Source organism: Oryctolagus cuniculus, chromosome 6 (genome assembly GCF_964237555.1).
Source record: "Oryctolagus cuniculus chromosome 6, mOryCun1.1, whole genome shotgun sequence".
Classification (NCBI taxonomy): Eukaryota; Metazoa; Chordata; class Mammalia; order Lagomorpha; family Leporidae; genus Oryctolagus; species Oryctolagus cuniculus.
In genome coordinates, this window is record NC_091437.1 from 145,877,040 (window position 1) to 145,892,011 (window position 14,972).

Genomic DNA, 14,972 nt, shown 5'->3' on the forward strand with positions numbered 1-14,972 from the left:
CATAAGAAATTAAAAAGTATTAGAAATAAAGTTAATGTGCAAAACGTATATGACAAATTTGAATTTCCATAAGAAAATAAATACTATTTGAATAAACAAAGAAATACATTCTTCATGGATGGAAAGATAAACTGTTAGAAAAAAGCTAACTAAATTGACCTAATAATCTTAGTTTTGAGGAGTTTTTGGTATACAAGAATAGTGAGAAAAAAATGTAAAAGAAGATGTAAATACATATTATAAAGTTTTTTCTAAACAATTATTTGTTTGAAAGAGTGGGAATAAGAGAGGGAAGAGATGTATAATTTGGGACATGCTCAGGCTGACTTGCCCCAAGTGGTGGAGTTGGAAGCATACCAGGGGATTCCAATTCAATCCCATCGAGGTGGCATGTACCAATGCCATCTCACTGTTCCAGGTGATCAGTTTCAGTTCATAGTTGGTCATGGTGGAGGGACTGGGAGTCAAAGGGAGCACATAGACAAGTCTAGTACCTGCTAACGCTAACTGATGGAGTAAATAAAGGGGAGAGTGATCCAACATGGGAAGTGAGATACTCAGCAGACTCATAGAATGGCAGATGTCCTAAATAGCACTCTGGCCTCAGAATCAGCCCTAAAGGCATTCGGAGCTGGCTGAAAAGCTCATGAGAGTATTTCAGGCATGGAAAGCCAAGACACTCTGGCAAAAGATCTCTGCGAGTGAGATCCCAGTGGAAAGAACAGGCCATCAAAGAAGGAGGTACCTTTCTCTGAAGGGAGGAGAGAACCTCCACTTTGACTATGACCTTGTCTAAACAAGATAAGAGTCGGAGAACTCAGAGGGCTTCCATAGCCTTGGAAACTCATGACTGGAGCATAGGGAGATTACTGATGCCATAGACAGGAGTGTCAATTGGTAAAGTCAATAACAGGAGTCACTGTGCACTTACTCCTCATGTAGGATCTCTGTCCTTAATGTGCTGTACATTGAGATTTAATGCTATAACGAGTACTCAAACAATATATTTCACTTTGTGTTTCTATGGGGGTGCAAACTGTTGAAATCCTTACTTAATGCATAGTAAACTGATCCTCTGTAAAAAAAAAAAAAAGAAGAAGAAATTAGCAATTCCCAACTTGACTCTCACTGGGATTAAACATGACAATAGGTCTGCTCTGATTTCATCATCATTTAAAAAAAAATCATCTATTATTTTTCACTTTATGTTTCTGTGTGGGAGCAAACTGTTGAAATCCATACTTGATGTATACTAAGCTGATCTTCTGTATATTAAGATAATCAAAAATGAATCTTGATGTGAATGGAAGGGGAGAGGGAGTGGGAAAGGGGAGGGTTGTGGGTGGGAGGGACGGTATGGGGGGGAAGCCATTGTAATCCATAAGTCGTACTTTGGAAATTTATATGCATTAAATAAAAGTTTAAAAAAAAAAAAAAGAAAGAGTTAGAAAGAGAGATGGAGAGACAGAGAAATCTTTCATCTACTAAATCCTTCCCCAGATTGTTGCAACAACAGTCAGCACTGAGGCCAGGTCAAAGCCAGAACCAGGAACTTCTTCCAGGTCTCCCACTGGGTGAAGGTGCCCACGCACTTGGGCTATCTTCTGTTGCTTTTCCCAGGCCATTAGCAGGGAGCTCATTAAGAAGTAGCACAGCCAGGACATGAACTGGTACCCATATGGTACCATTGCAGGTGGTGGTTTTACTCCCTACATCACAATACTGGTCCCATATTATAAAGTTTTGATCATTGTAATTATTTAACAGCCACATACAGACAAATCGATAGAAAACAAAGGTAGCATTTTTAACCTTCAGCAAAAGACGGATAATTCTATAAATGTTATATATGGACTAATTGGCTATAAATCAAGGCAGCAAATTAAAATCTTTCTATTTAATAAGATATTCAAGATTATCAAAGATTTTAAAAGTAATTTTAAAACTTAGCTGACACAAAATTATATACATATTATATATATATATATTTATAGGATATCATGTTGGATTTCAATCCTTGTACACATTATGCAGTGTTTAAATCAGGGGAGCTTTTAGCATGCTAAAAATATCTACAATTCTTTTGTCTGACACCTCCATACACACACACACACACACACATACAGTGTGTTATAATTTTCTATAGTCACTTTACTGTCACTTTTATGGCAAAAAATTACCAGAACTTCTTTCTCCTACTTAAATATACCTTAGAACCCATTCCTGCCTTCTCCTACTCTCCCCAGCCTCTGGTAGCCACCTTTATGCACTATTAAGTCAATTTTTTTAGTTGTCACACAGGAATGAGATCATGTGACGCTTGTCTTTCTGTGCCTGGCTTATTTCTCAGTATAATGACCTCTGGTTCTTGAGTGAGCAAAGGTTTGAATGTAAAATTTGAACCATAAGACTATGCAAAGAAAATGGGAACTATTAAAATTCCAAAGAAGAAAGATTTATATGCCTTCCACTAACTGTAGAAGACAAAAAGTAGGAAAAAATGGTATTGGGCCAAATATTTTTAGTATATCTGATGGAACAGGAGCCACATATTAAATGCACAAATTCTCGTGAATAAGATGAGCAATCCCTTGAAAAGGACCAAGTATTTGCTGGAGAGTTCATAAAAAAATTTTAAGTATATGAGAAGGTGTACCATCTTTTATACTTTTAGTCAAATGTTGAACATTAAAGTATAATTATTTATAAAAGGATTTGCTGATATCAGAGTATGAGAAAACAGGCACTCACATACACTTTTGTTATAAAAACTGGCATAGCCATTTTGGAGACCAATTGGGCAATATTTGTTGATACTTTTTAAAAGAAATAAGCATACCCTGTGACCAGCAGTTCCACTTTTAGTGATTTTAGAACATCTGTCCATGCTCAAGAGAGTGGCTTGTAGAATTGTTAAAATAGGGGGGAAATGGAAACAATATCAAACATATATGAGTAAAGGAATGAGTAAGATAGGTATATTCATAATATGAAATTATGACAGAAATATAATAAATTCTATATGTATCAATATGGATAGATTTCAAAATTATGGTGTTGAATGACCTAATCTGTGTTATAGGCCAGTAAGTACAAGACAATATAGTTTATGTAAAAACATCCACATAAAGCAAAATCTTCATACATATATGAAAGTACCTTTTTAAAGTTTGGAATGATAGCAACCAAGTTACTAAGAGCAAAGATGCAGAAGGAATTTTAGCTTTATCTGTGTGTTTCTAATTTTCTGATGAGTAGAATATATTCATATTTCTTATGAGATTGAAATTAAAAATGTGACCACTCAAATTTTAAAATGTTCTTATTTATGATCATTTAATTGAAAAAGAGAGAAACTTTAATTTACTAGTTCATTCCCCAGAGGGGCTGGGCCAGGCAAAGCCAGGATCACAGAACTCAACTCCCACATGGGCATCAGGGACCCAAGTTCTTGAACCATCAGCAGAAAGCTGGAATCACAAATGCAGCCTGAAATTAAATTCAGGCACTCCAATAAGGGATGCTGGTATCCCAACTTAGCATCTTAACTGCTGTGCCAAAATCTCACACCAGGTAACTGCTTTAAAAAGAACTGAATTTGAGAAGAGGCAGAAGAAAATAAACCTTTGTAAAATTATAGATATGAAACAAGCGTCATGTGGTATTCATTCACTCACTGGATGTATCTTGAGTATAAAAGTGTGATGTTATGTCATACTAAAGATGTCACAGCACATAGGGTCTGGCTTCTGTTTTCAAGAAGCACACAGCCTGGAGAGAAGACTTTTAGTCCTGGACCAGTCAGTGATTTTATTCTATCAGGAGCTTTTCTAGAATATTCAGATCAGTCCCTAATATTTTTATTAAAAACTTCAGAAAATTTTAAGAATCACCAGATATCTAATTCAAATCCATATGAAATATTTTGTCTTACCATTTTATTTGTGGCTTACCATTTTATTTCTTGTTTTTTCATGAGCAGACATTTTTTTTTTTTTTTTTTTTGACAGGCAGAGTGGACAGTGAGAGAGAGAGACAGAGAGAGAAAGGTCTTCCTTTGCCGTTGGTTCACCCTCCAATGGCCGCCGCTGCAGCCGGCGCACCGCGCTGATCCTGGCAGGAGCCAGGAGCCAGGTGCTTTTCCTGGTCTCCCATGGGGTGCAGGGCCCAAGCACCTGGGCCATCCTCCACTGCACTCCCTGGCCATAGCAGAGAGCTGGCCTGGAAGAGGGGCAACCGGGACAGAATCCGGCGCCCCAACCGTGACTAGAACCCGGTGTGCCGGCGCCGCAAGGTGGAGGATTAGCCTAGTGAGCCACGGCGCCGGCTCCATGAGCAGACATTTTAAATTTTGAATAATTTCAAGTTATTGCTGTTCCCTTCCATATTTAGTAGATTTTATATGCTTTCTAGAAATACTTACCTATCCTAAGATTGAGAGGATATTTTTGTCTAGTTTTAACATACTCATCTGGTTGTTTCTAATCCACTTGGTGACAAGGTTTCCCTACCCTATTGAATTATCTTGACCTATTTCTGAAAAATGAATTGACCAAAAATGTTTGGAGTTACTCTGTTCCAGCTTCACTTAGGCTAAGTTTCTCTGCTGTCATTTATGGGAGCTTTTTTTTTTTTTTTTTTGGACAGGCAGACAGGCAGAGTGCACAGTGAGAGAGAGAGAGAGACAGAGAGAAAGGTCTTCCTTTGCCGTTGGTTCACCCTCCAATGGCCGCTGTAGCTGGCGCACTGCACTGATCCGATGGCAGGAGCCAGATACTTATCCTGGTCTCCCATGTGGTGCAGGGCCCAAGCACTTGGGCCATCCTCCACTGCACTCCCTGGCCACAGCAGAGAGCTGGCCTGGAAGAGGGGCAACCGGGACAGAATCCGCTGCCCTGACCGGGACTAGAACCCGGTGTGCCGGCGCCACAAGGCGGAGGATTAGCCTAGTGAGCCGCGGCGCTGGCTTATGGGAGCTTTATAGCAAGGTTTGATATTAGGAAGTATGAGTTATTTGACTTTGCTCTTTTTAAGATTGTTTTGAATATTCTAAGTCCTTTGCATTTCTATGCAATTTATGTAATCTTTTTGTTAATTTCTGCCCAAGAAATGACTTATGGAAATTTTGGTTAACATTACATTGACTCTCTAGATTGAGGACAATCTAATAATATTGCATTTTTCAACCTATGAATGTGGTATATTGCTCTATTTATTTTGACTCTAATTTCTCTCAGCAGTACAGTCTTGTATTTTTATATTTTGCACACTGAAGAATGTAGAAGTTTTACATGTCATTAATTTCTAAGTATTTTATATTTTGGATGATATTATAAAGATTTTTTGAATTTATTTCTTTTTGTTTTCTATTATATAAGAATTGATTGATTGTTGTCTACTAATATATGTCCTTCAGCCTTTATAAATTTATGTATTAAGCCAAGGAAGTTTTTTTTTTTTTTTTTTTTTTGATAGATTCCTTAAGAGTTTCTATGCAAACAGTCATTTGATTGTGAATAAGGCCAGTTTTACCTTTCACTTCCCATTCATTTTGCATTTTATTTTTCTTCTCTTATTACACTGGGTAGGACTTACACGATATTGAATGAAAATGATCATAGTTAATATTCTTGATGTTAAGAGAGAAGTATTCAATATTTTATCATTAAGGATATTAGCTGTGGGCTTTCATAAATAGGACTTACCAGATTGAAGCAGTTTCCTTCTAAGTTTGCCGAGTTTCTTTTTTTAAAAACGTAAAAAGTACATTAATTTCCACTTTATTTGAAAGAGAAACCTAGAGATATTCAATCCGTGATTTAACTCCCCAGAGGTGCATAATAGCCAGAGCTTAGCTAGGCAGAAGCCAGGAGACTGAAACTCAGTGTCAGCCTTCCACATGCATGGCAAGGACCCAGATACTTGAGCCATCACCAATGCTTTTCAGGGTGTGCCTTAGCAGGATACTGGATCAGAAGCAGAGTAGCAGTAATTCAAACCAGGCACTCCAATATGGGATTCAGGTTTCCCAAACAGTGTCTCGACTGCAGTGCCAAATGTCTCATGTCTGCCCTTGAGTTTCTTTCTTCTTCTTCTTTTTAATATCCAGGAGTGGGTTTTGGATTTTTCTCAAATATTTAGTTCATTTATTGAGATGATTTTTTCTTTGGTCTACCAGTATAAGTTCTACTGATTTAAAAATATTAGTCTTGGCCGGTGCCGTGGCTCACTAGGCTTATCTTCTGCCTGTGGCGCCAGCACCCCCGGTTCTAGTCCTGGTTGGGGGCGCCGGATTCTGTCCCGGTTGCTCCTCTTCCAGTCCAGCTCTCTGCTGTGGCCCAGAAGGGCAGTGGAGGATGGCCCAAGTGCTTGGGCCCTACACCTGTATGGGAGACCAGGAGGGGGCACCTGGTTCCTGGCTTCGGATCGGCGCAGTGCACTGGCCTCAATGTGCTGGCCATAGCGGCCACTTGGAGGGTGAACCAACAGAAAAAGAAAGACCTTTCTCTCTGTCTCTCTCTCTCTCTCACTGTCAAAATAATAAGTCTTACATTTCTGAGATAAAACCCCTTTAGTTATTATTACTTTTATAAATTTTTGAATGTTATTTGATATTTTATAAAGGATTTTTGTTATCTATGTTCATTAAGGATATTCTATAATTTTTATTTTTTGTATTGATATGTAGTTTTGACAAAAAATTATATTAAGTTCACGTCTATTTTCAGAGAAGGATTAGCATTTTTAAGATTTATTTACTTATTTGAAAGTCAGAATTACAGAGAGAGAGAAGGAGAAGCAGAGAGAGGTCTGCCATCTGCTTGTTCAATCCCCAATTGGCCACAATGGCTGGAATTGTGCTGATCTTCTGGGTCTCCCACGCAGGGGCCCAAGGACTTGGGCCATCTTCCACTGCTTTCTCAGACCATAGCAGGGAGCTGGATTGAAAGTGGAGCAGCCAGGACTAGAATCGGTGCCCATATGGGATGCTGGCACTGCAGGTAGCCTCACCTGCTATGCCACAGTGCCAGCCCCTAGGATTGGTATTACATCTTCCTTAGATATTTCATGGAATTCACGAGGGAAAATATCTTGAACTATAATTTTCATTGTGAAATATTTTAAATAAATTTAGTCCCTCTTATTAGACATAGGGCTATTTCAGTTTTCTATTTCTTTATGTGTCTATTTTAGGAAGTTGAATATTTCTTTTTTAATGATTTATTTATTTATTTGAAATGCAGAGTTAGCATGAGAGACAGAGGCAGGAGATGGTGGAAAGATCTTCCATCCTCTGGTTGACTCCCCAAATGGCTGCCATGGCTGGAGCTGGGCCCATATGAAGTCAGGAATTAAGAGCTTCTTCCCCATCTCCCATGTAGGTTTAGGGGCCCAAGTACCTGGGCCATCCTCTGCTGCTTTCTCAGGTGCATTAGCAGGGAGCTGGATTGGAAGTGGAGAAGCAGGGACTTTATTCAGTGCTCATATTGGATTTCAGCATGGCAGCCAGCAGCCTATGCTGCACTGCCACAATGCTGGCCCCTTAAGTCTTCCTTTTTATGTAAACACTTAAATCTATAAATCTCTTTCTAATCTTGTAGCTGCGTTCCACAAATTTTTATGGATTGTCTTTTATTTTTCATTTTCTTTCAAGCATATTTTTGTTTCCATTGTGATTTCTCCTTTGACCCAAGGATTATTTAGAAGCCCAGTTAATTTCATCATATTTTGATTTTGTGAAGATGTTATTCATTTCTAATTTAATTATGTTTTCAGAAAACATGCTCTGTAAGCTTTCAATATCTCAAAACTTACTGAGTCTATGGCCCAGAATGGCCTATTTTGTTAAAATTTCCTGGTGCACTTGAAAAATACGTACATTTTGCAGTTAGTGAATGTTCAACAAATATCAGTTCATGGAGTTATTCACCTCTTTTGTATCCTTACTGATATTTTATCTGGTTAGTTGTTTAATTTCTGAGAGCAGTCTTGACATTTTCTTGCTTATGATTTCTTTCATTAGTCTATCAGTTGTTGCTTTGTGTAGGAGTGTTTTTTTTTTAAATATTTAATTCATTTATTTGAGAGGCAGAGTCACAGAAGAGAGAGACAGGGAGAGACATGGAGAAAGGTTTCCATCTGCTGGTTCACTCCCCAAATGGCCACAACGGCCAGAACTGGGCTGATCCAAAGCCAAGAACCAGGAGCTTCTTCTGGGTCTCTCAGATGCATGCAGGAGCCGAGGCCCTTGCACCATCTTCTACTACTTTCCCAAGCCTTTAGCAGAGAGCTGGGTAGGAAGAGGAGCAGCCAGAACAGGAGCCGGTGCTCATATTTGGTGCTGGTGCTGCAGGCGGGGGCTTAGCCTACTACGCCACAGTGCTGGCCCCTGTGTGTGAGTATTTTGAAGCTCTAATATAATGTGCATATACATTAATGATTAAGTGTTCCTGATTAATGATCTTTTTACCATTTGGAAGTGTCACAACTTAAGAGGAGTGTTGCTCCACCACCCACCCTGCCAATTGTGGTTCACTCTTTCCTTTCACATTCCTTCTCAATTCCCAGCCTTGCTGGCATGCCTGATCTGTCCCTTTGGGCACTTTGGACTAAGAAGAGTGCTGTAGATTTCCCTTTGATTTCTGACACCATCCCGTGCGTATAGAGGAGTTCCCCCAGGGAGGCAAAGGCTAACTACCAAGCTAACCATGATAAAACTGGGTCTTTATTCCCACTGCAGAGTTGTTTCTATGTCATGATGCTAATATACAAATGATACAGATGCTCCTTGATTTATGATGGAGTTATGTCCTGAAAAATTCACCATAAGTTTCAGATTTTCTAAGTTGAAAGTGCATTTAATACACTTTAAATTTACTGAACCTCATAGCTTAGCATGCAGTACATGTTTGGTTATTTGGTTTTTCTCCTTGACAATCATGGGTCTGACTGAAAATTGTGATTCGTTGCACTGCCCAGCATCAAGAAAGAATTCTACTGCATAGTGCAGGAAAAAAAATCAAAATTCAAATTCAAAGAAGAGTTTCTACTCAATTCATATCATTTTCACACCCTTATAAGAGCAAAAAGTCATTAAGTTCAACTACCTATCATAAATTAGGCATGGTTTGTAATTGCTGTCTTTCTTTACATAGAGAATTCTTTATTTTTTAAAACTTTTATTTTATAAATATAAATTTTTAAAGTACAACTTTTGGATTATTTTCCCCCTTAACCACCCTCCCCCCCGCAAACCATCCTATCTTCTACTCCCTCTCCCATCCCATTCTTCATCAAGATTAATTTTTAATTATATACAGAAGATCAACTTAGTATATATATACTAAATAAAAATTTCAACAGTTTGCATCCACACAGACACACAAAGGATAAAGTACTGTTTGAATACTAGTTTTAGTATTAAGAATTCTTTATTTCTAAATCCACATTCCCATAGATTTGAATCAATCCACTGATTCAAGTTCTATTTTCAGAAGCTACACAAAATAATCCTGTATTATCTTCATGAAAGCTATTCAGATATATGAGGATATCTGTTCTGTGTGCATGATTCTTATTTTAACTAGGCCTAAAACATGCTTAAGGGAGTAGACTGTTAGCCTAGCAGTTAAGATACCTGCTTCCCACTTCAGAATACCTGGGTTCCATTCCTGGTTCTGGCCTTAGACTCCAGCATCCTGCTAAAGCAGACTCTGGGAGGCAGTGGTGATGGTCATTGTAATTGGGTTCCTGCCATCCATGTGGGAGACCTGAATTGAATTCCTGGCTTCTGGCTTTGGCCCAGGCTCAGTCTTGGCTGTTATGAGGAGTGAATCAGTGCATGGGAATTTCCCTCTTTCCCTCTGCGCCACCCCCCCTCCAATCTCTCTCTCCCCCATCTCTAATAAAATAATAAAAAAAGAACATGCGCCTAAATATCTCCATTTGTTTCAAGCCTTGTTTTTGTGAACTTGCAACTATAATTGCTCTTTTTCTAACCCTATGATTTACTTTTTCTTCAACTTTTATTTAATAAATATAAATTTCTGAAGTACAACTTTTGAATAATAGCGGCTTTCCCCCCCATAATCTCCCTCCCACCCACAATCATCCCATCTCCCACTCCCTCTCCCATCCCATTCTTCATCATGATTCATTTTCAATTATCTTTATATACAGAAGGTCAACTTAGTATATACTAAGTAAAGATTTCAACAGACTGCACCTATACATACACACAAAGTATAGAGTACTGTTTGAGTAGTAGTTTTACCATTAAGTCAGGCCTTTCACATCTTTTATGGTTAATTATTTTAAACTTGTATAGAGCTATTCTCAGGAGACTGATTAAAAATGGATAGGAATGTATTTTGAAAAGTCTAAAGCAGTTTCCACATGCAAATAATTATTGTCTCTGTTATTATCTGGATATTCAGTTTTTGACTAAACCCTCTTGCCAGGTGAGTCCCACACCTTAAAATGATTCTCCTTCCTCCTTAAGCATCTACCCAAGTAGCAAATTCACTGATACCATCCCCTTTCCTCTAAGTTCTTTTAACTTGTTGTTAACACGCTGCTAACCATGTGCCGACTCTTCACTGTACTTCATGCTTATTTTGTTCAACTTTTCTATATGTTTCCTTATGTTTCCCCTTTGCAATTAAATTGTAAGGGACCTCCCTGAGGGCTTTTCAGGTAGTCTTTATTTTCAATTAGTTATAAGTGATCTCACCAAAGTGTGAAGTTTTATATCTTCCTTAGTATCGAACACAGTGCTTTGGTTATAGAGTAGGACTCTCAATAGTGATTGTTGAAAATTCTAATAGACTATAAGTAATAGTCTCTTTCAAAGCCTGGAACTACTGGATACGTGGTACCCAGGTGGCTAAAACCCATTTTGTTTAAGTTTTATTTTTTCATGGGTCAGCAATGATTAAATAGAATGTTATCGAAAGTTTGGATGTGTATATATATGTAAGTCTTGGCAAGAGTGTGTGCCCGTGTGTGGTGTATAAACACTTTAAGATAAATATTTTAAGGAATTTTGATAAAACTAGCTCTATGTTAGATTGGGAGTTTCATGGGTGCCTGTGAGCACATTTTAGTGTTGTACTTGGGGTCCTTGCTCCTTATTAAAGCTAGTTGTAAAAGTGAGATTAAATAAGACAAACATACAAAGTTGAGGAAGGGCAAATTAGAACTAATGGGGCTGGTTTTAAGTTACTGATTTTAAAGGTGGTACAGTGTTTTGAGAAAACTTGTACTAAACATTATCAACTTCCCTCAAATATGGTTTATACTTTCTGAACTCAGTACTAAGTAGCCTTTTCTAACGTTTTAAAACCAACCCCTCCCCCCAAATAATCAAGAAAGTTATTTGTGTTGTGCAGGATTTTGGGCAAAATTTCAGCAAATTAGGACTTGACATTTTAGTAAATATTAAAATATCTCATGGCACTTTAATAGGAACTGAGATTTTTTTTTCTTGCCTCCACTGTACTGTCCAAGAATTTGGGACTTGGCAGAAAAGCTTGAGAAAACTAAAATTCCACTTCCAATATGGTATCACTCATCTTAATTTAAAATAAACAACAAAAAAGAAGAACTTAAAGATAGGCCCTGACTACAATCTTTTTCCATGTAAATAATAAAAAAAGTTGCCAACACTAGTATAGCATCTACCTATTTATTAAGCTAAAGTACTTGAAATGCAGATTATCTTCCAATGTAACACATTAATTATGGCCTCAGCACACCTGGGCACAACTCCGTGCTCTGAGAACAGAGAAAGGCTGTTTATTGGGTTGTGACTTAAAAGACCCCTCCTTCCTCCCACCACCCCTGCCCACTGTTGAAATAGTATCATGTGGTATCTGCTGCTAGTCTCCTGATGGCATCTTGAATGCCAGAAAAGGCAAAGGTGGTCAAATGTAGCTTTTCCTCTCTTTGCTTTTGTTCTGTGTGAAACCAACAGTTATGGTGTTTGGGGCAGAGAATTTAAAAAAATTTCATTTGAGTTAAGAGAGTGTATTCTTTTGGGTGTTGTGGACAGCTGTCTGTATAACTGGCAGATTGACTGATGTGCTGATCAGATAGAATTGAAGCTTGAAGCTGTACCTGCCAAATCCCTTGTCTGCCTGTCTTCTGTCTGTGTAAGGATTGCTCACATCTTTGGGTAATCTTCTAATCTTGTTTTAGTTGTCCTGTGGAATTGGGATCCTAAGCATCTCCTGGGGCTTTTCCTCCTGTAGATCATCAAAAACTTATTCACCATTTATCCCATTTCCTCTGTGTCAGTCTTATGCTACTTTGACAATTACAAAACTATGAAAATAGAGAAAACTTTCTAGTTTATTCTCTGAAGCTAAACTAATGTTGATACCATAACCCTTTATGAAAAGAAAACTAATTGTTAAAGGTTGGTTATTAATATAATTTCAAAAAGTAGCTATGCAAATTGAATGTTATATAAAGCACAAAGTTATATAATATAATATGCAGACACAATCAGACAAGTGAGCTGATGAGAGAGCCCCCCCCCCCCCAGCCTTCCCGCTGAGGAGCCCTTGGACTCTGGGATATTTCTGATTTGCAGATGTTGAAAGGGATTCTTTGGTGATCCAATGCATCAGTGAGCTGCACAACTTCAGTCCAGGACTGTCAGAATTCAGGCATCAGAGCTCTCTGCAGAGGCAAAACCAAGATGGATAGAATCTTGGAATCCCTGAGTCGCATCATTGTCCAAGTCTAGCCTCCCAGGGACCTAGCTCTCGCCTTCAAATAATTCGACATTGTGTCAGTGTTCCAGGAATCTTGGGAAAGCAAACCGCAGACAAGGGTTGTGTTCCTAAGTGAAGCACTGTGTTCTACAAGTTGAGGCCATCTCCTGGACCTCCCTTTGTGGGTTATGTGATCCTCCCAGGGGGGAGCTGTCTTGGCATTGTTCAGTGTGATTTAAGTAGAGTTGAGGTCCAACAGGATGCAGTAAAATGGCCCTGATCAACTCTGTCTTCAGTGGGCTGCCCTCTTGCAGGATCCCAGGAATTCATTATGGCAAGTGTCCAGAAAGCAGTTACCTTCCCCACTTTGACTTTAGATTTGCTGGAGAACCTAACACTGGCAGGGAAGCTTCTACCTCCATTGGAATGGTCAAATATGTGGGATAAAGGAGTTTATTTGTGTAGAATGCATAGGACAGTCAAAACATACAGCAGGGGCTCAATACATTTTATGGTGAATAAAGTGTAAGGATCTTTTATATATGAACCATGGAAAAATGGACTCAGCTTTCAGTATCAGGAAAACCTATTCCCCTCCAGAAAATTACATTTTAAAATTTATTCTAGCAATATAATAAACCTTAAATATTAGCATGTTTCCTTTTTTTTTCTTTTTTGGCTGCAAATTCATTGGTTTGGGGTCATTTTTTTTTCTGTGCTCCCTTAACTAATTTTTATTTTCTCACCAAATTTCCCTTTATACTAGGGTTGCCAGTGAAATATAGGATGCCCAGTTGAAGTTTCATTTCATATGAACAATGGACAATTGTTTCAGGATTAAGGTTACTTCAAAAAGTTTGTGGAAAATGAAACTAGAAGAATTTATTCAATGCATTTTTCATATAGTGCCTGGAACATTTTTATGCTTTCATTATTTGCTGTTTATCTAAAATTAAAGTGGAGTTCTATATTTTATATGTTAGATTTGCAGTCTTACCTTATATGTTATGTTTTATGTGTTGCTATGTTGCCTCAAATCCTTTTATGGAATGGTATTGGGGAATGAGTGAATGAATGGATATATGATTTAAAATACATCCTGGGTGTTGGTGAACTCAGAAGGCTTCCATAGCCTTGGCAACTCCTGACACGAGCCTAGGGTGATTACTGACAGCATGAGCAAGAGTGTCAATTGTTAAGTCAACAACAGGAGTCACTGTGCACTTACTCCCCATGTAGGATCTCTGTCCTTAATATGTTGTACAATGTGAATTAATGCTATAACTAGTACTCAAACAGTACTTTACACTTGGTGTTTCTGTGTGGGTGCAAACTGTTGAAATCTTTACTTAATATATACTAAATTGATCTTCTGTATATAAAGATAATTCAAAATGAATCTTGATGTGAATGGAATGGGAGAGGGAGTGGGAGATGGGAGGGTTGCTGGTGGGAGGGAAGTTACTGGGGAGGGAGGGAGCCACTATAATCCAAAAACTTTACTTTGGAAATTTATATTTATTAAATAAAAGTTAAAAAAAAATACGTCCTGGGTATTGAAAAGTCTTCTTTATCTCTAAGGATAGTACTTATAATTTTTCCTTTGTAATAAATCATATTCTACAGATTGTCCTTTTATTATTTTTATTTTCTGAAAGAGAAATAGAGACAGATTTTCATCCTCTGGTTCACTCCCCAAATGCCTGCAGCAGCTGCGGCTAGGCCAGACTGAAGCCAGCCGCTTGGAACCCAATCTGTGTTCCCCCATGGGTGGCAACTGATTGAACATCCCCTGTTGCCTCCCAGGGTGCACATTTTTAGGAAGCTAGAATTGGGAGTGGAGCTAGGACTTGACACCAGGAATTCTGTTATGTGTCCCAAGTGTGTCTTATGGGTGCCTTAAATAGCACCTTCGCCGCTGTACAGAAGTGCTCATCCTATGACTGACCTTTAAATTAATACCCAATTTTCACCTTTCTACCTTCCTCTTTCTGTTCCTCTCTTTCTCCTCCCTATCCCTTGTTCCTTTCCTTCCTTTATTCTTTCCTTGTCTATTTTTATCTTTCTTTTTCTTATAGCTCTTCTTTCTTTTATACCTAATGAAAAAGAAAAATTTAGAAGAGTTTGAAATTCACATAAACTAGGAAAAAACGAGCTATGAGAAAAGACTCAAGGATTACAGGTTCTTCAACTCAAGAAAGAGATGTCTCATTAGCAACTTAATATCAGCACAAGATGGTTTTTCAAATTCTC

The 14,972-nt window shown here is 38.2% G+C and overlaps 1 protein-coding gene across 6 annotated transcripts in view; it reads left to right on the forward strand.

Moving 5' to 3' along the window:
* The window catches only part of COL14A1 (collagen type XIV alpha 1 chain), a 262,146-nt gene that overhangs the window by 13,141 nt on the left and 234,033 nt on the right, over positions 1–14,972 (forward strand). The window lies entirely within an intron of this gene.